This window comes from Leptosomus discolor, chromosome 1 (genome assembly GCF_034619465.1).
Source record: "Leptosomus discolor isolate bLepDis1 chromosome 1, bLepDis1.hap2, whole genome shotgun sequence".
In the NCBI taxonomy this organism is placed as follows: Eukaryota; Metazoa; Chordata; class Aves; order Leptosomiformes; family Leptosomidae; genus Leptosomus; species Leptosomus discolor.
The window spans coordinates 100,354,371-100,379,673 of record NC_141391.1 but is presented as its reverse complement, the minus strand read 5'-3'; positions in this window follow the sequence as shown (position 1 = coordinate 100,379,673).

Below are 25,303 nucleotides of genomic sequence, written 5' to 3'. Positions count from 1 at the left end.
TTTTTCAAGTCACGCTGTGGATCTGTGGATATAACTGAAAAGCCTCCCTTTCAGTCCTCTGCCCAAGTCATTAGCCATCAGATCATGCATGTACAAAACTCGCTGTGATTCCTTAGTGCTACATAACTCTCTGTTCCCATTGGGCTTACAACATGGGAACTAAAGGCAAAATGTCCTGTATTTAGCCAGCAACAACAGGAGTAATTAGCTGATTACTGATTATACAAATAAGAAGGTTTGGGACGTTTTTCCTCCTTTATTTCCACCATTCAGAGGGGAAGATATCCCCATACGAGCAAGCTACTCTTAGAAGCACTTCAACCAGACCTAAGTTTGCAGAGTCAGGTGAACGGGTGGAAAGGGCTGTAAGATGTTTCTGTGAAGGTGCAGGGGACAAGGAGTGTGAAAGCAGCTCTGTCCTTCAGAAACATGTGTTTAGAAGTTGAGGGCAACTGAGGATTACATAAAGCAGAGAAACTGCAATCTGAGTGAAAAAGAAAACAGAGGAAGAGATGATTAAATAGTCCTAAAGGAGGTCAAAGAAATCTAGAGAAGGAAAGAATATGGATGATTAAAAAATGGGCTGAGGTCTGAGAGACTGGAGGTTTCTACTGGTGGCTGGAGCACCGGGAAGGCATGGAGTACAACAATGTCAGCTAGAGAAACAGGAAATCAGCGGCAATTGAGGTAATGTTCATGAGGGCTTTGGTGTCCTGAAGATATCCACAGTGGTTACAATTTGTATGAAATCTATTGCGCAGTGTTGTAAGACTTCAATTTACGGAGACAAATGAGGGGGGGTTTTTAAGGAGCAGTGTACAAAACTAACTTTAAAAAATTATTCATTTTAGTTCACAGATATGTTTTGATATTTGATCAGTAAACCCACAGGCTCTAGGTAAGCAAACCAGAAAGGAATACTAAAAGAGAAAGGAGAAGAAAAAAGATATTGAAGGTCAGAGAATTCAACACTCCTACTGTGAGCTTCTGCATTAAATTTCCTGTCACCTAAAAGAAGATAGAATCAGCATTTGGTATTTAGTGGACATGATGGGTAACAGACTGGAATGAAATCGATAGATATTAATGCATTCATACTACAGCAAATACAGAAGATATAGCTAAGAAAAATGCAGTGGCTGGTTGTATACATTTTTCATGCCAGCTCTGTTGGGGTTTTTTAGCAGTAGGACTAACTAGGGAATCACAATACAGTCTCTTTCTAGAGAAACATGGATTTGATGAATGGACCACATTCATCAGGAATTGGCTGGATGATCACACTCAGAGTCATGGTCAACAACTCGGTGTCTGAGTGGAGACCAGTGACGAGTGGCATTCCTGAAGGATTGGTATTGGAATCGGTGCTGTCAACGACATGGACAATGGCATCGAGTACACCCTCAGTAAGTTTACTGATGACATCAAGCTGTGTGGTGCATTTGACACACTGGAGGGAAGGGAGGCCATCCAGAGGGATCTTGGCAGGCTGGAGAGGTGGGCCCATGCAAACCTTATGAAGTTCAACAAGGCCAAGTGCAAGGTCCCGCACCTGGGCCAGGGCAACCCCAAGCAGAGATACAGGCTGGGGGATGAGCGGATCAAAAGCAGCCCTGTAGAGAAGGGCTTGGGGATGCTGGTGGATGAAAAACTGACTGTGATCCCACAATGTGCACTCGCAGCCCAGATATCCAACCGCATCCTGGGCTGCATCAAGAGAAGTGTGGCCAGCAGGTCAAGGGAGGTGATTCTCCCCCTCTACTCTGGTCTCATGAGACCCCACCTGCAGTGCTGCATCCAGCTCTGAGGCCCCCAGCACAAGAAAGATACGGATCTGCTCGAGTGGTCCAGAGGAGGGCTATGAAGATGATCAGGGGACTGGAGCACCTCCCCTATGAGGACAGGCTGAGAGTTGGAGTTGTTCAGCCTAGAGAAGAGAAGGCTCCGGGGAGACCTTATAGAGGCCTTCCCGTGCTTAAAGGGGGCTACAGGAAAGGTGGGGAGGGACTCTTGATGAGGGAGTGTGGTGATAGGACAAGGGGTAACCGTTTCAAACTGGAAGAGGGGAGATTTAGATTAGATGTAGGGAAGAAATTCTTTCCTGTGAGGGCAGTGAGGCACTGGCACAGGTTGCCCAGAGAAGCTGTGGTTGCCCCCTCCCTGGCAGTGTTCAAGGCCAGGCTGGATGGAGCTTTGAGCAACCTGGTCTGGTGGGAGGTGTCCCTGCCCATGGCAGGATGTTTGGAAGGAGATGATCTCTAAGGTCTCTTCCAACCCAAACCATTCTGTGATTCTACAATTCTTTCTAAGCCAGCTGAGCTCACAAATAGGCTCACATGAATCTCTGATGTGTTATGCTAAGCCTTTTGCTAAATGACCTGTCCTGCAAAAGAGATATGTAATAAGGAAAACGTATTCACATGTATGAACTGAGGACTCCTCTTTGTGTATTATTTCCATGGTTGTGCAGGGACACCACGGGCATCACATCCCTTAGAACAGAGTGACAACTGGCTCTGCCATTTGCTAAGTACAAGGCAGGTAGGGAAGCACTCGTCTTTGCTCCGACACAACCTGCCTTGAAAGAAAGGCATTTCCTTGTTGCAGAGGGCAGCCCATCCACTCTGGCAGTGGTGACCTCCCAGAGGATGGCAGTGGCCTTGTGCAGCATCTGCTGGGCTGCAGCTGAAGGGCACAATAGAGCTCTCTGCTTGAGCCCAGTTATATTTAATAAAAGAAGCTCAGGGTCTTTGCACTAAAAAGAGTTTTCTACAACTGCTCACTGTTCTGTAAAAGCAAATGTAAATTTTTAGTTTGTACTTTGGGCTTTGGATTCTCTGTGCATTTGCCTAATTCACAGGAAAAATCAGGAAATGTTGGTGTTTTGCATAGGAATCTTTTGCTTACAAAGCTAGACTTTTTGGAAGTTTGGCCCTCTGTTCTCTTTGCTTAGCCATATTCGCATTTATTTACACAAGTCTGTTGATTGCAAATGGTCTCAGAAGTATTGGAGATTACAGTTTATACTCACTGTCAGGAAAATTCAGACTATAATGACTTTGGTTTTCTTTTCTTCTAGTGTCCCTTGTATACTACGCTGATAGTTTCAAATAGTCTAAAACTTTGTCCTCCTTAGGATACTTCATGATTCAAAATACTTTCTTGACAGTTTTGTTTTCCCACCTTTCAGTTCATTTTTTTCATCAGTGACTGACACTGATTATTATTGCTTCAGTTGCTTACGCAGTAGTTCGTAAACTATTTTGAAGCAAATTACATTGTTCCTGCTTCTGCTCAGCATCTAGTTCTAGTGCCATTATCAAATTTAGAAGTTTCATTTTCAGCATTGTCCCAACCCTATTTATCTTATCTAAGGTTTTAAAAGAGCTAATTCTGAGGATTTATCAAGCTTCCTTTTTTAACAGCAGTAGTTGCTAACTTTCATGATTTTACTGAACCTTAGGTTCCTTGGGACCCAGATTCTAGAGTCAACTGAAAACCCAAGACTGTTATTTTTCATTTCAGCTTTAAAAATAGTGAATTTCAAGGTTTAAAAGGCAGATAAGATGAAGAATATATTATTCCCTGAAATTCCTTCATTTTTAAGCTCATATCATCTCATGAATTCTGAGTTCTGAATAATTTTTATTGACAAAAATTGCAACATTCCTTATTGTCGCCTTAATTTCAATATCGTGTCCCACTGCGCTCTACCTCCACCTTGAAATCTTCATATAGAACCCTTTGCAACATTTTAACTCCCTTCTTATTCAACCTTGTGAATTTCTCAGTCTTCCTCTTCTCACTAGGGAGAGGAACAGAAGAGCAGCTAGAAAAAAAAGGGGGGGAAGAAAACAATGTCTCAACTCTCACAGGCACCCTACTTAACACTGTCTTTTCTCAAGCAACCTACCAGCACCCTTAATTGATCTGTACTAACATCACGTGCAGTCCCTTAAGAAGTGGGTAGACAATGTCCAGGTGCTGTGTGAATTCTTCTGCAGTGTCTCTGCCCTGTGCTGAGTTCAGCCCTGTTACATGAAGTGTTCAAAGTTTTTAGGTCAGGTCTCAGAAATAGAGAGTACTTAAAAGCAATGCACTTTGGGTCTGCCTCCTGGCTTTTAAGCCTTTAGGGTAGATTCTTTAGTACTAGAGAGTCTTTTGTCAATGGAAACTGAAGACTTCAAGTGTTCATATCATTTAAGAAACTGCCCTTTAAGAGAACCACTAAATATCACCAGACTACTGATAAAAATTGTAAGAGCTGGCAAGAATTGCATCCTCCAAGAAGCAGCTGAGACTAACAGATTGAGGCCAACAAAACCTCTATGAAAGAAGAAAACAGCACTACGAAGGCCCAAGCTCAGAAGAGAAACATACTTGGAATAGAATTTGGTCTGGTCTGGGTTCTAAAAGGTTAGATATTAAGTATGTGATGAAGATGTGGAAAAAAAAGTGACTCTGAAGACAGCTAATATTTAATATTCATGCTAATTGGAAAGGATCTGGGCACCTATACAGAGAAAGAATTAATGCAGAATGAGTTAAAAGTCAATAATTTACAAATATATTTTATAGATTGTGTTTTACTTCAAAATATTTTAACAACTATTTAAATGCAGTTTTTAAAAAAGGTATTGTTGCTGTCAAATCTGCAACACAGTTTCCCGCCAAGCAGTTTTGCATGTTGTAGGTCATTGCTATCCCATTTTGCATGTTTGGAGCCAAAGCTTCCCATCCTAAGTGAGAAAACAAAATGCAAAAGTATTGCATGAGTAGCAACAGTCCAAAAGCATATCACTGATACCCATGTGAATTAAAAATCTAACATGACACCGTCGAACAAAAGGTCTGAAGAGTTTATAAAGGAATGATTACTGCTTTTCAAAACAGAAACAGTGTTTCATATATTAAAGATGGGAGGGAAAATACAGGACATAGGAGAAGTTTTGCAAAACTGCGGTTTTCTAGCATTGCAGCTGGTTAAAACTACAGGTTGGGAGGAAGGTGCAAGAGAGAAGAGTACAGGAAAGCCACTTTACCCCAATTCCTGTGTGATTGATGACTGTCTTCAACTTTCAATTACATCATTTTACTAAACAATGACTTTTCCTAAGGAAAAAATATTTAGCCATTTTCAATTTTCCTTTTTCTAGAAAGGTAGTATTGACAAGTAGGGTTTTTTTCACATCAGTGAAAGCAGGTAAGGAGCATAACAACACTGTAATTGTGAGTAAGCAGTCCATCTTCAAAAATCCATTCGAAGTCTCACTGATTAGAAACAGTGGGAACTCTCAAGTTGATCAGCACCTTAGAAAATCAAGATCCTTATTCAGGGCTCTAAGCAGAGTTTTAACAAGCTAACCTTAGGGAACCTTTTTTTTAAAAAAAAAAAAAAAGAAAAATTCAACCTGGTCCATTTAAAGACTTTACTAAACTTGCCTCCTTTGGCATAAAGCGCCTATGACTTCGTTGGGATTGTAAAGATTTGCTATGCACTTTTCTTATCTTATTAGAACCAGTAATGGAATTCACTTACTTGAATTTCTTTGGCTTTGAATGCATACTGCTGAAGAGTATGACATCCAGAGGTTACATTCCTGTCTACCTTTCATTTCAGCTTTATAACTGTAGTGCATATATTTCCTTAAAGCCTCTTGATTCTAAACGAAAGGAAAATTTATTTTTAATCTCACCAGTATTTTAAAAAACTCTAAGAATTCAGCAATAACGTTATTAGACTATTTTGATGATTAAAAGAAAATAAAAAAGAAAATTAAGAAATTGTCAGAAGCTTGTAGATAGATGTTTTCTAACAAACATGGTTTTTATATAATTTGTTAATTTCATTAAATGCCTACATAAAATAAATTAAAAATAAACAGCTTCAATAAAGACCTTGACTGAAACATTTTCATGAGAATAACTGTTTCTTGACCAATATTACTAACAATGCACACAAATTTACTCTTCTCACTATGTAGGAGCCCCATGTATGGTAACAAGGACAAATTTTTTGCTGTGCATCTATCAGACAAGGATGATGATCTTTCCTCTGTATCCTCTTCCTATATTTTTGCTTCAAATCAGAAGTAACATGATTTTCTAATGTCTCCCTGGATGTAAGTCTCCTCACTACTTAACCTGTCTAATGCTGTACATGTGGAGACGCCTCTGTCCTTACAGGTGTATAAAATGTGCTGGATTTGTCTTATTAGTTCAATAAAAAGAAAGTGGGGGACATCACCTCACCATTGCAGAGCCCAGCACAACGAGACACATTTGCACACTCTTAATCTAAAATATCATTGAAACAGCTCAGTCGCTTTCAGTTCAGCACATGTCTGTATGGTTTGATGGATCACATCTACAATGACCATTCAATGAAAACTGTGCTGCCTGCGACCCTCCACAAAGCTTGCTTTTTGGCTGGGGCAACCCAGACTGATTCAAATTTCACTGAAGTCAATGGAAAGACTCAGCACCATCAACAGGATCATGTTGATCCAAAGCCAGTGCAGGAAACTCTGAGGAAACATAAGAGCTACCCTGTTTGTTGCCTTGAATATTCGTTTAGTGTTTTGGAATTTACTGACTAAAGCTGCATGGAAGAAACTTGGCAGCCAGAGACTTTTGCCAAGTTGTGTTATTCTGGTTGTATCAGAACTCCTGAAACGAACCCAAAAGTCAGACAAGACTTTTGTGTTCATGCCGTAGCCTCCTTGAACTCACTCCATCCAACCGTTCAAGATCACCCTGGACTGGCAGATCTGCTGCAATCTGGGCTAACAAGGCAATACTATGCTAAGAACATTATGTGCCTGGTTCTTCTCTCACTTTATATCCATCTTATATCTTTGTAGTCCGTTGGATATAGTGGATTCAGTTCTGATGTACTCCGTCTTAGAGAAAGAGGAAAACTCAAATGTTTACTCTAGAGCCCAAGACAAAATTCCCAAAGTTTTAATCTCTTCGAGTGACTACCATGATGTATTTTCTCTTGCTGAAACAAGCATTAACTGAAGTGGTCACATCCATAGGTTAATTTACTGGACAGAAATGTAGTCCTGGGTTCAACATCTCACAAGTGGCTATTTTTTTGACTAAAATTTTCAAAGAAAAATACACCTTTGGAACTAAAATAATACCACATTTAGAAAAGAAAGGACATGAAGAAGGAGCCTATGGATGATTCGGTTGGAGCTTGTGTTCATTAAGAGGGTTAACACAAATGTTCCTGATTGTTTCTGTTGTTTATGAATCTCGACCTTCAGAACAGCACTGAAATGTGCTGTCTCCTAAAGATGTTCCCTACCGATATGACACACACTTTGTATTGTTTCACTGCACACAAGCATTAATATCCCAGAGGTAACCCACCCTTCTTTTAACGGCTGGTGACAGGTCCAATGGCTGAGCAAAAATCAGTTGAAGGAAAGGGAAGTCTTGTCGGAAATGAGATTAATCTTGTAACGAGTGTTCAGCCCTGATAACCCATCTGTGCAGAGAACTGCTTTAACTGGAGAGCAATTAACCTTCACCTGACAAGCTCTGTCCAACCGTTATAAACAACATTAAAGGCACAGGATCCCCTTCTTTTTTCCCCCTTTACGTAGACTAAACAATCAGATTCTGAATTCCATGAAAACGCTACATGTAACGGTGCTTTGATGACAAATTGCAGGAAAATTTTTTTAAAAGGTAATTGCTGTATGGAAATAATGTGAGAAATGTCTCTGGCCACCACCTCAGTGAGTCGATATGATTAGTAAAAAGCAACAATTTTGAGCATTTCCAAGGGAATACCTTATGCATGAGGGAAGCTGATGCGAATATGCCAAAGACTAACAATAATAAAAATGTTTGCAAGCAGATAAGAGCTGGATAACCACATCCCAGGAACATTGCTTTCAGGACAGAGCATGTATTTCCCCAGCACCCCTGTGAACAAAAAGCCAAGGGGCAACTTTGTAGAGCTTCTTCACCCATAGCTTTGTGGAAATTGCTTGTCAAAACTAACTTCAACTTGCAGAACCCATCTGCAGTAACTGGGCTTTTGGGTCAGGTGCCCATTTGACTGTCTCTCCCGTCCGACAGCTGGTGCTCCAAGTGATGCATTCACCACAGTCTCTGGAGGGGTCTGTAAATCCAACCTCAGATTCTCAGCCTATTACACCAAAACATGAACTTAAACAACTGCCTTTCCCGCAGCAGCCTGAGGAGATAACTGAGTGTGGGTCTATTCTTCAAAGATGAAAAAGCACAATATGTATGAAGCCACAATAGCAAAGGACTACTCAACTCTATGGGGAAAGGCCAAGATACTGATCTCAGTCACAGTGGCAGAAACCTGGAATGGCTCCAGGGGAACCATTGGCAAAACAATGCACAAAATATGGGCTGAACTCCTGAATAACTTGAGTGAAAGCCTGGCCCCAGTCAAGCCATTAGCCAAACGGTTTTGACTTCATTTTGGTCAATTTCACTTCAGGTTTCATAACTCCTCATTTATTCTATTCATGTGCATGAAAGTAATTACCCTAAAGTTATGATTAGCAATGGAGGTTTTCTGTCTTTCCTTACTTCTGTTTTGCTCTAAGTTTCTCTTTTTCTTAGCAGAAGTTCAAACTTACAGGTTAGTCATAGTGCTATTTCTCTACAGTGAGGCAAAATTTCTGTTTCGGTCATTTTGCTTGAATATATATGTCACTGTGGATTGCAAAAGATGGCTGTGATTCTTTAATACATCCAGAACATGCTTTGAACTATTTGCTGTAGAAATCCACCTCAAGGGCTAGTGAAATGAATATTTATTTGGTGACGCATACAAATAAGGAAAGAATGCATGCAACAAGGATCTGGATGGACTTTGCTTGCTCTTCATCTGATGGAATGGCAATGTATTTTGAAGCATCCTGATTTGCAGTATTGTACAATGCACGGTCACTTCTCCTACCGTTGAGGAGAAACCCCCTGATACTTCATAGTTCAATGTAACAGCATTGGTCTTAAATTTTTACACAAACAGATGTGTTTACTGTGCCTTAAATGTTTAAATAGTAACAGGTAGAACACTACCTTTATATCAAACAAGAAGGGCTTAGATCTTTTCAGTGAAGTAGATATTAACAGATAGGAAGTTCCTATTGAAAGCATTTCCTGTATTGGTAGTCCCTGATTTTGGCAACTTATCTGGGTAGGAAATGAATGCAGGAAGTATCTGTCTACAGACTCTTTATCATCAAGGTAATTGCTGTGGCAGCATTTTACTGTTTATCAAGGTAATAAACACATTGTCTAAAAAAAGATGTTTTTAAACTCTAAAGAATGAGGTTTAAAAAAATCTGACAGGCTACCATTGTAGTTATGCAAAATCTTCCCTGTAGAATTAATATGCTGCTACTTGTTTCTCTCAGCATAACTGTAATTAAGGATTTGTCAAATGAAACATCTCAGTCTCCTGTGAATTTTTTCCCAGTTATAGCACATGTTTCTCTGTATCTCACTCTCTCATCTCTCTGAAGTCAGGTAGGTCATTTTAAAGAGTTCTGCCATTTCCTATAAATAGTTATTCACCACCCCTTCCTGCAGGTATTTGCATAAACCCAGTCCTTGTAACTTGTTGTTGTATTTCCTTCCCGTCTATCAGGCCCTGCTTAACCTGGCAACACATACATTTAACTAAGCAAGTCAGATCTTTTCCTAGTATGAAAAGGTTACACCAGCCTCGTGACACCATTTCTCACTCATCAGTTGAGATATACACTCCAAATAAACATAAATTGCAAGTGAAGAGAGACATCGTATCATATATATTCCTTCCACTCATTAATTTCTGAAATCCACCATTCCAAAAGACCATTTGCCTGGTCCACTCTATGTAGGTGATTGCTTGGTGTGTCCTTCAGCTTAGCCTGAAAAAATTGCTATTACTCACGGTTCTTTTTTACCTTTTAATGTTAAATGACATTTTTATGAAGATAATTTTCATTTTATTCATTTTACTTTGAAACAAATTCGATTTATGACATGATAATTACTAGAAGTGGCAATCACTTGTTTGTATATAGTTGTTATTAAAAACCATTACTAACATTATTTGTTTATTAGCCACTAGTATCCCTTTCCTGAAAGCAACATCTAATCTTTCAAATAGGATGACTATGTGCATAGTAAAAATCAACAATCTAATGCCTAAGAACGCATGCCAAGGTGAGAGATAACTTCCTTGTGATACAGGTTTACAACCCACATCTCACCGTATTTCCTGAAAATTCTCCCTATGTTTACTGTGACGTGTTATTTACAGGATTATACAGTCCTTCTTTTAAGGGGGGCAGAGGGAGGGAATAAATTGAGGGACACAGTACTATCCAACCTCAGGCAGGCTTAGTTACATTTAAAATAACCTCTTCAACCATAAAGACACATCCACCCTTAAGGAAAAGATTGATACCTTTTCTATATAAGCTTTTCAAATTTTCTGTATTGTTGTCAGTGTTTTGAACACAGTCAACATTTCTTATATAATACACAAATATATATTAAGGATAGCAAGATGACTAGCAGAACACATGCCATTTTATCTGACCATTGGCTTGTCATTATGGACAATGTGAAAAGCTGCTAGTATTTCTCTACTATATAATTATCTATCAAAAGAAATTAATTTTTTAATAGTTAATGATGAATCTTACTGAAACCACATTGCAGTCAATGAAAAGATTTTTTTAACTTGACAGAGTTTGGCACTGCATGTGATATTTTCTAGTTCGTCACCTTTGCTTTGTTAGAATTGATAATACAAGTGATCCAACTTTTCATTTTCTCCACTTTGCCAATTTTCAAAATAATCCTGTTGACTTGGTTTAGAAACGTGTATTATGAAGCTTACTTCTTTTTAGGTGAACAGCTTTATACATTTTCACTGGATTATAAACTGTCACTTGGAAAATAAGTATCTTCTTTTGGTATTCACGTTTCTCCAAACTACTTTTGTATTTATCTTTTAGCAAGTCATTCTCCAACAGCACTTGATTCTTTGAACGTTATTTCTGAAAGGCATTTTGTAACTTGTGGAACTTGCTGAAAAACATTTTGTTAAGAGATAATACAGTACTTGTTAAGAAAAAACAAACAAACAAACCGAGGCAGATAGTCAAACATACGCATTTTCCAGCTGTTGTTCCTTGCCTGGGGACTTAATTCTAGCAAGCAAAATCCTTATATTTGACTTTGTTTTGGCATACGTAGCCACAAACCAGATTGAGTTAAATGATGATTAAAAGCAAGAGAAAAAACCACAAAAATCCCCCAAATATCTTCTTCTCTTCTTATATGACTATTTTTTCCTTGAAATTGTACATTTGCATCTGAGTCAGAAATGCTATTTTACCCAGAAATAGTTATAGGTCTGATTCTGCCTTTATTGGAACAAAACATTAAATTGGTGGAAACTTTGAATTAAGGAGTGCAAGATCAGGCTAAGTGGTTTAAGGCTCTCTTTCTGGTCTTGCTTCTGATTCACTAGAGCACTCAGGTGTGCGCTTAGCTTTAAGAGGGTTATGTCATATCACCAAAACCAATGGAAGTTTCTACAGGCTTAAATATACCATTAGGTCATTTGCTAACTGAGGTAACAACAAAAGAGAATAATCTTTAAAATATTTTTAATGCAAGGAACAGAAGTACAAATTACTGTATTAGTTCTATTGGATTCAGTGCAGATGCAGGCCTCTCAAAAAAGACTTCAACATTTCCATACATCAAGAACAGATTTTTTTTTTTGTCTCCAGCTTTCCGTGGCTTTAGAAGTATTTGAATGAGTGCTTAGATTTTCTAAAAGAAAGTGAGAGAAAATACTCTAGAGAGAAGCACAGAATAATTCCTTAAAAAAATAAATAAATCTTGCCAATATATACTGCTTTAATCAGTATATCCATACTCTTTCAAGCCTTAGAAATCACAAAGATTCTCCTGTCCTTTATCAAATACATGGACCTTTTCTCCCAAAAATTGTAGCTTCCATGTGAACAGCACATTAGAAATCAATAATAAAAAGTGGACATACGCATACTTAAAAGTAGAGTAAAAGAAATACTCACAAGTGTAATCAATAAGTCATCGTAAAGTCAAGATTACTGAAGAGCTTTCCTAAGAATAAGTATAATTGCATTGGCAGTCAGGGAAAGAAATATAACAAAGCTTGCTACATGGCAAGGAAGTAGAATTTTAGTTGTACTTTTCTATTTAATGTTCTTTCCTCCACTATAGGATAACGGGAAAAAAATCAAAATGACCTTCAGGATAACTATTTTTACCTTGTCCCAAGGTAACATTTAAGTAATTTTTACTCCATTCTATTAAAAAAAGACACACCAAAAGAGACAGATGCCTAATTCAGAAGCCTTTGATATTTTCTAAAGTTGTATTTACAGTAACTAGTGGGATGATTATAATTAACAATGCTGTGCTGATTTTATAAGTCTTCAGCTTCAGTGCTCTGCACTGTTGTGCTACTGCAATTATCTGTCAGATACTACTTCTGACAGAAGGAAACAAGTCACCTTAGCGCTGATATCCTCACTGTTAGGAGACTTTCTCCACCTGAGAAAAACCTGTTATCCTTCAAATGCTAAAAAACACAACAGTGAGGTTAGCTGCAAGCACACCAGCTACAGGGAAGTGAATGCATTAGATATATCAGGTCCCTGACTGCATACCAAAACCAAAAGCCTGGCTGTGGAGGCACACACCTTCTCCCACTACTCTCCTCTCTGTGGTTTGTTAACGCCACCCTCCATGGGAGCTGGCCCTGCTGCCGCTCAGAGGGAGAGGTCCCTGGCCTGAGAGAGGGCAGCTGCTCTTACAGCATTAAGGTCAGAGTTAAAGTAAGCCATCCATGCCAGAGCCTGGGAAAAAGGCACTGCTGCATCCTCCTTCTTAGAAAAAACCCTTCCACTGCAGTGCTTTCCCCATCATGGGGGAGAAGGGGAAGGAGGCAGCAGAAGGAGGACTGGGAACAAGAAGAGGTTAATCTCCTGGTAAAGCCATACTTAGGAGATCAGACTCGGCGCCAGAAAACTCACACAAATGCTTGCCTTGGTAAAGATACTAATTAGCCCCAGTTAAGCCAGCCTGATTTCTCATGAGTCCCGAGTGTCCCATGGGTCTGTCTGCAGTTTTGTGACAGGAAAAGAATGAATCAAACAGTCTTACTGGAAGGCCACCTTTGCATGTGTCTACGTTTAGAACAACTTATACCCCGTTATGAACAAACACATAGCCATTCGCAACCCAATTTTGACATTTAATGACTCCACGGCTTCCCTAAAGAAGAGAGTGAATTCCTGGCAGAGAGATCCCAGATAAGGTTCTCCATCTTCCTTGACCACAGCCTCTTCTCACCTGCGTTGGGATACCTGGGCTACCTATTGCCAGCAGAAGACACAGGCCATTATATTGAAATTGTGAAAAACATTTGCTAAACATAACTGTCTAGTTATGCTTGGTCTTCAAATGGAATTTCTTTATTTCAGAAACCTCTCGATTAAATGACTTCTTTATGTACTCAGTATAGAAGAGGAATTTATTCTCCTTGGACTGGCTTAGCTTGATGTCGTAGTACATTTCCTTCATCTAGAGTACAAAGCACCTGTCATTTCTTTCCAGTCATTTTACATTTTGCACTTGCATAAATAAAATCCTTGCTTCAGCATCTAAGGCCTTCCCAGAAACCTAGGCACCACAATTCTCAAAGTTTTGGGGTGCCTATTTCCCCCTGCAAGTTTCACACTCCCAGAAGAGGAGACAAAAATGTACGATTTTCCACAGAGGAGCCTTTGCTGACTGCATTGCATAATCAGGCTGTATAATACACAGCTGCACACAGTCTCTTCTCACCTCTGTAAGTATAAGGTGGAGGTAAAATAATAATGATGAGGTATTTTGTACAATCATTTACCCTATTACAAATCAGCCAATAGAAAACATCAAAAAATAAATAATAAGAGCACTCAAAATGCATATATCTAATCTCACTGTACCATCATTTTTGAAAAAAAAAGTCCCCATCAACACCGACAGTGCATTCTGATTAATAGACGCAAAAAACAGCACTAGTACCTCAGCACACAGCCCTTCTTTTAGCAATGCAAAACTTGACTCCCTGGACCTGAAGATTTTCATAGAGTGCCTGTCATGTCCTGTGTGCTCTGAAACGTGTGGCAAAACCAAAGGAAATGCAGCTGTTTCAGGAGCTCCTTAGCATATGATAGATACTAGCCAGCAATGTAGAGAAGATATAGACCTTTGGCTCTTTAGCTAGCCTCTTGAAAGCATCAGTGATTGCAAAAAGAGAAGGTTCATTAGTCTTTTTAATCACATTGTCTTCAGGGAAGACTGTCAGATTTCAAAAAAACATAACAAAAAGCATCAAATGATCTTTAAAATGTAAGCAACTAAGCAGAAGTTACTAAGAAATCAAACTGCAGCTTCATTTAGCTAATGGTCAGGCATCATTGCTATTCCGTATCTCTTACTAAATCTCTGGCATAATTAGAAAAGTACAGAAATACACAATACCACGAAGAAAACAAATACCTTGATCCCAGATCTGATAATACAACGCCGCAGAGTCCTCACTGTACATGCTCTTTTGCTCTTTACGTAAAATTAGTTTCACTATCACAAAGCGTTTAGTTACAGTTATACTTCTGCAATTAATCACAGCTATTGCTATATCTGTAACTGTTATCTATTGCAACATACAGAGAAGAAAAACTAGATAGATAGACATATAGGTTTATTCAACTTTCTAAGTGAAACAACCTAAAAATCTCAGCAAAGCCATTCTTAAAAAAAAATCAAACCGTGCACCGACATCAATTTATAAGCCAATAAGAGAATTTTATTGTCCAAAAAATTAAAACAGAAAAAGAACACACCCATGAGAACTTGCCGCCACCATTAAAATAACATTCAGAAAGGTCCCGAGTAGAAGAGTAAGAGTTTCTAGAAAAGCACATAATTAACACCTGCACGAGAGAGAAACAAGAGCTGGCGCCTCTCATTCCCGCTTGCTAGTATCTGTGTCCCCATCAACAAGAGAAACATTTAAAAGTATCCAAAAGGTTAGTGCTCTTAGGAACCCTTTTTTCCTTCCAGTGCACACCCTCTCCCCTTCTGGCAGTCCGCAAACACATCCAAGTTGTCAGAATGATACCTACAAGAAATTTCAGAAGCTCTCATAAAGGGCTTCGCATATGCAATCCACAGCACTGAACAGTGAATTTAAAAAACCCAATTTTTTTTCCGAGTTTCAAGTTTTTAAGCCTTGCGGATGGTTGGAGTAGGAAAAAGGAAATTTACTAGGCAGTACAAAGGAAATCTTGTTGTCCTCTATTGTGGCAGTGGGGGTGTTGCCCAATTCTAACTTATCTAGGTTGATAAAGGAAACCAAAGAACACACCACTGAAAAAAATTCCAACAAAAAAGGTACCCCTTTCTTACCTTAATAGTGCTTGCCATAATGTGATCAAGATTATTGATCGCTAATAATTGCTAATAATAATTATTGCTTCGCTCTGACCAGAAAGAAGTTTTGATGAGGTTGTTTAGAGCGGATGAGATTGTGCTAACTCTGGGAAATGAAGTCAGCCAATGGCAGGAAGAGGTTTCTATTGGTCCTGGCCACTGCAGCTCGAAGAAACAGGATATTTGGGAGTGAAGAGATAAGAGTCTTAAAACAATGTTGTTTTTCTTGATGATATGTGACTAATTTTTTATTATTTTTTTTTTTTAACAAAAAAGTCAATTGCCTGTGACTGCCTGGGCAGGTGTGATCTGATGTGCAGTAAGTGTGACATGCCACTTTGAGGCAGGATGCAGATGTCAGCTGAAATGGGCCAAATTCAGCACTGGTTTCATGCAGTCTATTCATTGGGGAATTGCTGATTCAGGGCCAAAGCCAGACTTGGTATAAGCGGGTGTAACTCCAAATATGTTAATGATGTCTATCCCTGCTTAACACCGCTTCTATATTTGCCCATCAACCTCATTCCTGGATTCCTGAGCTACTGACAATTCCTAGCCTATCTGATCTAGCACTTTTTTTTTTTTTTCTTAGAGAAGAAGCAGTAGATTTGAGACGATAATTTCTTTTTGATGCCTCTTTCTTACTGAGGAAGTCACAAAAAGACATAAATTTCAAACGCAAATGTGAAAATGCCATAAGCAGTCTCAAATTTTCCACACTCTTCTTTTACTTCACAGCTCTATCCATGCATGAAAATGAGATGGTTTCACTGGCAATTCCCTTCCTGACTGGAGTGTGATAGTAATTTTTTATTCAGTGTTATATTTTGTAGCACTTGGCAGTCACGGGGTACCCCAAAACTACCAGCTGTGTAAACAAAATACCGTCCCCGTCCCAGACTCTTGCATAGGAGTGCTGAACTAAAAAAAAAATAAAAATGAATCAGAATAAGAAAGTCAAAGTGTTTCCACAGTACCAGCCAGTGTGAAAGTCCACATGTAAAGAACCACTGAGGATCCAGTGCTGGCACAACCCTCTTGCTCTTATGGGTCTAGCAACATTTTATGTTTTTGTAAAAGACATAGTTCCTGGTGTCAAGAGATTCTGAGCTTTCAGCTAGAAGAGAAAAACTTTAAAATAGAACCCTTAAAGATTAAAGAAAAAACTAAAAGAAGTCTGAAATTATTTTTTTAATAACCTTGTAATTTTAAAAAGCTGGTCCTATTAGAACTGGTTTATGATTTCTCAATGTTTCCTGTATAAACATCAAACCATGGACATGTTGCTGGAAAGCACTGCAGCACTGGGTAGATAACTGCCACTGTAATAAGGTCCTGCCATCTGACCAGGGACTCTGGTATGATAAAAAGAATAAGAAATAGTGATGGCTTGTCATAGCATTATTTAGTGGAAGCAGATGACCTCACCCTCTCCCAACACCTTCCTCTCCTGCTCCTTAGGAAAACAAAAGGAAACTGGAGCATTGCTCTGTAACTGGTGATGGCTGCTGGCATTCAGCATGGATTTTTTCCAAATGGTACACAATGACAGCAGTAAGCTCCAGTTCACTCTTCCCCTCCTACTCTGACCCGAGGAAGGTGAAACACGGCCATGCACTTTTCCAGAGATGCGCTCAGAGGACATGAAGTGCTGCCTGCTTGGCCCTTGGGCATTTGTCCTGCAGGCACTGCTCCATCTCACTGAAGGCAGGGCAGAGGAAAAGCTTGTCCACCCACCCCTGCTTATGGGAATGGCTCTGCCGCCCACTAGGTCCTGGGAGATCCTCATTTCCAGGTGGACCGCAGAGTTGGAAAACTGTGGACGCAACTGAGTGACACAGGACCAGTGCAATTGGGATCTGGCAGAGCTGCCCCCAGGAATACCCTGTTTCAAGCTTGGCGGTGTGTCACCCAGCTGAGCCTGTGTCCCAACTCAACTCTAGGTGCCTCACAAGCCTTGGGGCCCCATCAGCCAGCCCAAGGGGCTGAGCACACCTCCAGCTGACTCCAGATCCCAACGGAGAGACTGGGAAGGGGAGAGCAGACACCCTGCTTTTCCTTCCCACTCTGGATCCTGAGGCACCACATGATAACAACACCCTGTACAAGTTTAGCTTGATTTTAGAGTTCACTTTAAGGAGCTCTGGTCTTCCACTGTAAAGACGACTTCTGGTCACTTCAGAGCAATTCAGAGTCAGCACGACTTACAAAAGTTTATATTCTCCATTAGTTGGTTCATACAGAAATCCAGTGTTGCACTACTGAATGTCATCAGTACATCAACCAAATTACAGTGCTTCTGCAGAGTAAGTAACTTCTGGTAACTTTCCTATTTTCATTATGAACAGTATGAAAATAAAGCAATTTACAGTAACTGTATTTCATGGGGATGTTGATTTCCTCCCTTTTCATCTCCAAACAATGAACAAGACAGCCAAAAGATTAGAACCTTTTTCTTGAAATTTCAAAGCATTGTATAATGTTTCAGTTGGGTGACTTCCACTCCAGTTAAGCCCATGATCTTTTGGGTTTTTTCAAATATATTGAGAGTCTTGGAGTATCAGTTCCAGCTCTCCAGTGGATGGGATCTATCAGATTCATTCACAAGCAGGTTGTAGGGATGATTCTTCTCCAGCCTACCTCCATACAGACAAACATCCTCGTGATCTATATAGGGCTTTTGCAAGCCTAATGCAGGCAGTATCAGACTCTGCTGAGCTTTATTGTTATTATATAAGTTTTAAAGAGCCCATAGCCCGGTAAGGATTTTGCCATTTTAAACTGGCACATATTCTATGCCAAAGAATTCAATAAAGTTTATTTGACTTTCAAACTAATACCCACAGGCAGATTTCTGAGTGCTTACGCTTATGTTGATCCAATTGCAAGACAGAGCCTTGGTATTGTAAGGAAAGGAAAATATTGGGTTATCAAATCACCATCATCCAGTTGCAAATGAAAAATAGTACAAACACTTCTACTATTTTTCTCTTTTCTGCATTTTGTTAAGGTTAAATAGAAAGAAAATACGTTTTTGTTGTGTTAGGCAACTATGTGCTATTGTCTGAAACAATTCTGTATGAGTTTGAAAAAAACGTGGCTTGGTCAACAAACAGAATGAAAACACAAGTATTAAAAATCCACACAAGTCACCTAACACTCCCTTCCCCCTTAATTTTTCTCTCAAGCTTCTCACCCTAATTTGTCTGGGCTTCTTTCTGTTCAAATTTTCTTCTACATTCAGGCCTGCATCTAGAAACCACAGAGCAACAAAACACTACCGCATGTGTTAACATTACACATGTGCTTAAGTTTCTTGATCAAAACAGGGGGTTTGCACATGCTTTAGAATTACAGCTGTGCTTAAGTTCTTTCCTGAGTACAGACAGGCTTAAACACTGCTTTAAGTGCCTTGTACCTTAGGATTAAAAAGCTCCTTCTTTAGAGAAGAGCTTTCTAAACTGGAGACAAAGGATTTGATCTACGCAGATCCAAGCCTGCTACAACAAACAGGGCCATGCACATACCTAAAGATTTGGTCTGACCATGCAACAGAAGTGATCAGACTAGACCCTAAACAAAGAAGATTAATTTCCAATGAAAAACATTTTGCTTGTTGCACCCTTTCCAGGATGTACTAGAAATATGTTCTATATGCATGCACACACCAAAATACATATAAAGAGACAAGTTCTCATGCTATTTGAAACATCATTATTAACTCCAAAAAAATGCCTGTCCTCAGATTTTTCTCATATCATATCCACTAGAGCGTTAGCATGTAGGAAACATATTGCAATATTCCCTATGTAAACAGATCTGCAATCCGTCGTGCTGTCTGGGAGGTAAACCGAGAACGCTGCTCTCAGCCCAGGCTGATCAAGAGACTAGAGGCATGCTCTGCTATCCTCGCTAGTGCCACTATGTCTTTTACTTCCACACTTGTTCAGCAGTCTGTCCGGATAGCTTCTTTCCTTTTTACTTTCAAAATGTTAGTATTGCTAATAATGTGGCCTTTATCCTTTCAACAGGGGATGTACATTATAAACAACTCTGAGTAAAAAACTAGGCAAGCTGGAGACACATTCACCTTGTGTGTTATGCTTAAAATATGTACATACACTATCTGCAGCTGTGGGAAAAAAGAAAAGAAAAGAAAAGAAAAGAAAAGAAAAGAAAAGAAAAGAAAAGAAAAGAAAAGAAAAGAAAAGAAAAGAAAAGAAAAGAAAAGAAAAGAAAAGAAAAGAAAAGAAAAGAAAAGAAAAGAAAAGAAAAGAAAAGAAAAGAAAAGAAAAGAAAAGAAAAGAAAAGAAAAGAAAAGAAAAGAAAAGAAAAGAAAAGAAAAGAAAAGAAAAGAAAAGAAAAGAAAAGAAAAGAGAAAAGAAAAGAAAAAAGAAAAGAAAAGAAAAGTGAACTCTGTTCCTCTTACCAACATCACAGGTAAAAAGGAGTTTCTCCTCTAGGTAGAACCAGGGTACAAATCAAAAAACTTGAGCACAATAAAAGACTTTGCATTGCAGTTTTTGGAAGCAGGTTTTAAGAAATTCAGGCAAATTTATGCACTCCATGACATATGAAATTATATCTGTAAAGGTCTTGATCCTTTCAAAAAGATGTAGCATTTTGTTTACATATAGCTCCAAACATCAGTTTGGCCATACTCAGCTTGGTGTGTGAGGGCCAAATACACTCTTACCAAGTTGTCAGCAAGCCCTTCAGCAGGACTTCCTCCCTTTAATTCACAGCTTTCAGCTGGCTCTGAAGAAAATGTCAGTAAATCTGCTCACAGAAGGGGAAACTCTCCCCTCACCACAAAGAAAGGTCTCACAAATAGGCTTTTAGCAGGGGAACAAACAGCGGTGCTCAGGAGAACAGAGTTTCAAAACCTGCCCCAAGCGTCTATGGGGCCAGCAGCTCAGGTGCTGCTCTCCAGGATGATGGACTCTTGTCCCCTGTCCCCAGGACTGTTGAGCATTTGGGGCTGCTGAAGGGATCTCTTCCTTCCATGCCTGAGTGGGTTTGATGCAGCGCCAATTCTGAGGGCACAGGACAAACCTCATCCTGGGAAAAACAGGGTCCAGTTCTGGGGTGGGCTCATGCCCATTGGCCCACAGCTGGAAACGTGGAGGTCAACTCTGGAAGGCAGGCACTACTCCAAGTGAAGTGGGGCATTTGCTTTTGCCAAACTCCAATTACAGACTGGTCAGCCTCACCTCCGGTCCTGGAAAGTGATGGAATAACTTATTCTCGGCGCTGTCTCTAGGCATATCAAGGATAAGAGGGTCATTAGGAGCAGTCAACATGGCTTCACCAAGGGGAAGTCATGTTTGACCAACCTGTTAGCCTTTTATGAAGACATAACTGGGTGGATAGATGATGGTAGTGCAGTGGATGTGGTTTATCTTGATTTCAGTGAAGCATTTGACACTGTCTCCCACAGCATACTTGCAGCTAAACTGAGGAAGTGTGGTCTGGATGATCGTGTAGTGAGGTGGATTGTGAATTGGTTGAAGGAAAGAAGTCAAGAGTTGTGGTCAACAGGACAGAGTCTAGTTGGAGGCTTGTATGTAGTAGAGTCCCTCAGGGGTTGGTACTGGGACCAGTACTATTCAATATATTCATCAATGACCTGGATGAGGCAACAGAGTGCACCCTCAGCAAGTTTGCTGATGACACAAAACTGGGAGGAGTGGCTGACACACCAGAAGGCTGTGCTGCCATTCAGCGAGACCTGGACAGGCTGGAGAGCTGGGCAGGGAGAAATGTAATGAAATACAACAAGGGCAAGTGTAGAGTCTTGCATCCAGGAAAGAACAATCCCATGTACCAGTATAGGTTGGGGACTGAGCTGTTAGACAGTAGCGTAGGGGAAAGATACCTGGGGGTCCTGGTGGACAGCAGGATGGCCATGAGCCAGCAATGTGCCCTCGTGGCCAAGGCGGCCAATGGCATCCTGGGGTGTATTAGAAGGGTGGTGGTCAGTAGGTCGAGAGAGCTTCTCCTCCCCCTCTACTCTGCCACCGTGAGACCCCATCTGGAATATTGTGTCCAGTTCTGGGCCCCTCAGTTCAAGGACAGGAAACTGCTTGAAAGAGTCCAGCACAGAGCCACAGAGATGATTAAGGGGGTGGAACATCTCCCTTCTGATGAAAGGCTGAGGGAGCTGGGTCTCTTCAGCTTGGAGAAGAGGAGACTGAGGGGTGACCTCATTGGTGTTTATAAATATGTAAAGGGTGAGTGTCAGGAGGATGGAGCTGGGCTCTTCTCGGTGATGTCCAATTATAGGACAAGGCGCAACAGGTGCAAGCTGGAGCACAGAAGGTTCCACATTAACACAAGGAAAAACTTTTTCACTGTGAGGGTGACAGAGCCCTGGAACAGGCTGCCCAGAGAGGCTGTGGAGTCTCCTTCTCTGGAGACATTCAAAACCCACCTGGACACGTTCCTGTGTGACCTACACTAGGTGGTCCTGCTCTGGCAGGGGGGGCTGGACTAGATGGACTTTCGAGGTCCATTCCAAACCCTAACATTCTGTGATTCTGTAATACTACGTCAAAGCAAGCAGCCCATATAAAGGCGCATGATTAATAATCACTACCTGTCCACCGCGGAAACACAGCATGCATCCCACGAAAAGCACCCTTTCCTCCACCATTGTTTCCAAGCTTCCACACTCCTCATTGCCCTTACTACTAGGGCAATGCAACTACTAGCTACCTCAGCGGAGGGAGGAGGAACGCGTCCTCAGCCCTTCGAGGCTCCCGCAGTTGCTGCTCAGCGCCGGGCGCGCCCCCGGGAGCCGCGGGCAGCTCCGCACCGGCGGTCACTAGAGGGTGCTCCGTTCCCCTCTGAAGGAGAGCTGCGGGCTCGCCTGGCTGCCTTGCTTCCTCCAACATGACGCGATGAACAGCTCATTCCAAAGTCAGGAATTACGTTAATAAAAAGAGCACTTTAACAGAAGCAGACAAAAGAGATTTCTTTCTGCTGCGGTGGCATCCACCATCGGTTCTGCCCTCAGGGATGGTTACAACTTAACATCTGCCCACTCTACCATCTTTGCTCTCTTTCAATCACCCCACACACTACTTTCAGCTGCTCCAACCCATTCGGCCAATTAGTCCCTTCATGTCTTTCCCCCATCTCCACCTTCTTTCCTGTCATAGCAATGATTTCACTTCACTCACTGGCAGAGCTGAAAAGTTGGGGGAGAGCCTGATTTGCAGGCAACAGGTTGGGTTTTTTTAACTTTACTTCATGGAAAAAAAGCAATCAAGAATGGATTGTTTTCTAATGGATAAAGTTTTACAGAAATGAAATGCTGGATGTTTTCAAAGTGAAAGTCAAAGTACTTCATTTACTGACTGTGAACCTCTAACTATGACTCAAGCTCTTTAAGTGTCTATCAGCCAAAATATTTTCAGTGACTACTCCACTGTTCACCCACCTTTTCTTTTCTGATCATCTTTGGAGAACAGCTATGCTCTCTACATTAGAAAAGTACCACAGAAATGGGAAATTAAATGGGAGCTCTGTTTACATGTATTAGATTGACACAGTCACTATTATATTGACACTGGAGTTATTTGTAAGAGCCAACGCATGTAATTCATAACAGGGAAGTGCTGACATACTCATTTGCAGACAGAGAATTGAATTGCAGTCTGCTGAAGTGGGATTCACTTCATCAGGATTTAACAGTTTTAAATGTAGGTGTCAAGAGTAAGCTAGTTCTCTAAGACTTCTTATGCAGTCCCCTATACAGCTACCTTCATCATGTCATTCAGTCGCACCTACAACAGCTACATAAAAGAGGTGAGACAAATCGCACCTTTAAAGCACTTCTCCCTCTCTCTCCCTTACCTACAAAAGGAACCTCTACAATTACCTGAGACACACAGCTTTTGGATAACTCTGCTTACGTGAGATGAGTCTCACCTAAACTTTGCTGTCACTCTTCCTTAATTTGCCCATCTCAAAAATGTTAACACTTTCACCTCCAAATGCCCAAAGGACTGCTGTATGGATTAACCATTAAAATGCACTGAAACCTTCCGCTGAAAGTTGCCACCAATATGAAAGCTATTTGTTTTATATTTGATGCTAATTTAAAGCTGGTTAAATGACCATGATACCACTGGACACCAAAAAAAAAACCAACAACCAAACCAAAACACTTCAAAAAAACAACTTCTCTGCAAGGAGAAAAGAAGTAACTGTGAGGGCAAAGGCCAACAGTTTTTATCACTTTTATAGAAATGTTTTAGATAATTTTAACTGAACTACATAATAGTTTGAACTGGTTATTACAAAACGCTGTCCTTCAAGATCCTGCCATCCTTAGATTGATGGGCATTGCACACAGCAAATATGTCCGGCATATTGGATTTCTACACGGTATTAGTGAGGCTGTTTCAAGATTTTCATCAAGAATGGAACCTATTAAAGTGTCTCTCACACTCTTCTGGCTTTTATAGCATGCTTTGGAGGACTGCATGCTCTTTCTTTCCCTCCACGACCAGGAAGTCTATAGAAAATGCTTTCAACTGTTTTATTTAACCTTTCACCTCTGGGCTTTTGCCTAATCTGCAAATTTGAATAGGAGCTATAGCTATGGGGTTTTTTCGCCTCTTTCTAAGCAAGTAGCCGAATTCCTTAAAGGACCAGACATGCATCTAAAATTGGGACTCTTTCGGTATTGTACTTCTTTGTTAGTGGCTGTGAACAAGAAACAGATGTGAAATATCTGTGTTTGAAACTTAGTGACCCAGAAAGACCAGGACTAATCCAGATCATTCTTAATAACTGAAATCTGCCACCCTTTGACCACCTTGAGACACATACACACACCCAGGAATATCCCCATTCCCACCCCAGCAGACAGGCAGACAGACACAAATAGAAACCTTCAGGACTTTTATACATCTTTATGCCAATTATGAACTCAGTTGTAGTTCAAGGTTTGAACAACAACAAAAAAATGGATTCCCTGTTGATCTTTTTCCCCAGTATCGATCAGCCTTCTTCCATTTAGACAGCTGTCTTCCACCAAAGGTGAATTTTTCAGCAGTGAGGGAGACAAGAAAAGTAAAAGAAACAATAGACACACAAAGAAAACTTTGGTCTATTTAGTTTGTCTCAATCCATGCCAGGTATTTCACTGTATCTTAGGTTAAAACAGAAATTATTACCCTGTCTACAGTAGGGACCCCTTGCCTAGTGCCACCCTCGGCTGTGGGTGACAGGGCACAGTTAGAAGAGCAATGGGGTGGGTGTTGATGCAGCAATGCACTAATTACACTCCTCTATGAACACTCTTCTTTTGTCAAAATTATGAAGAAGAAATTCTGGTTGCAGGAGATGCCACTCCCATCATTGTTTCCAAACACTAAACGCATGCTGCATACATATACAGTAAAAGCAAACTACTTCCACTGCTCTAGTAACTTTATTGTCTTTTATTTTCTCTTCTTTTTTTCTGTCTAGGACAGAAGAATACCTTTAGCTGGCCCTTTTAATTACTGAAAACATGAAAAAATAGCTGAAAAAATACTTTGTAATACGATTCAAAAAATAAATAGAAATTAAGCACTTGGAAAATATGATAGTACATCTTCTAGGAATACTCCCGAGGATAGTCTGTGTGGTCCAAAATCGATAAGACTCACACATTTCTCTAACTGTCTGATATTTCTGGCTCTCTCTAAGACCCAGTAATACCATATGCCTTGTGAGGAAAAAAATAATTAAAAAATCACTGTTAACTAACACT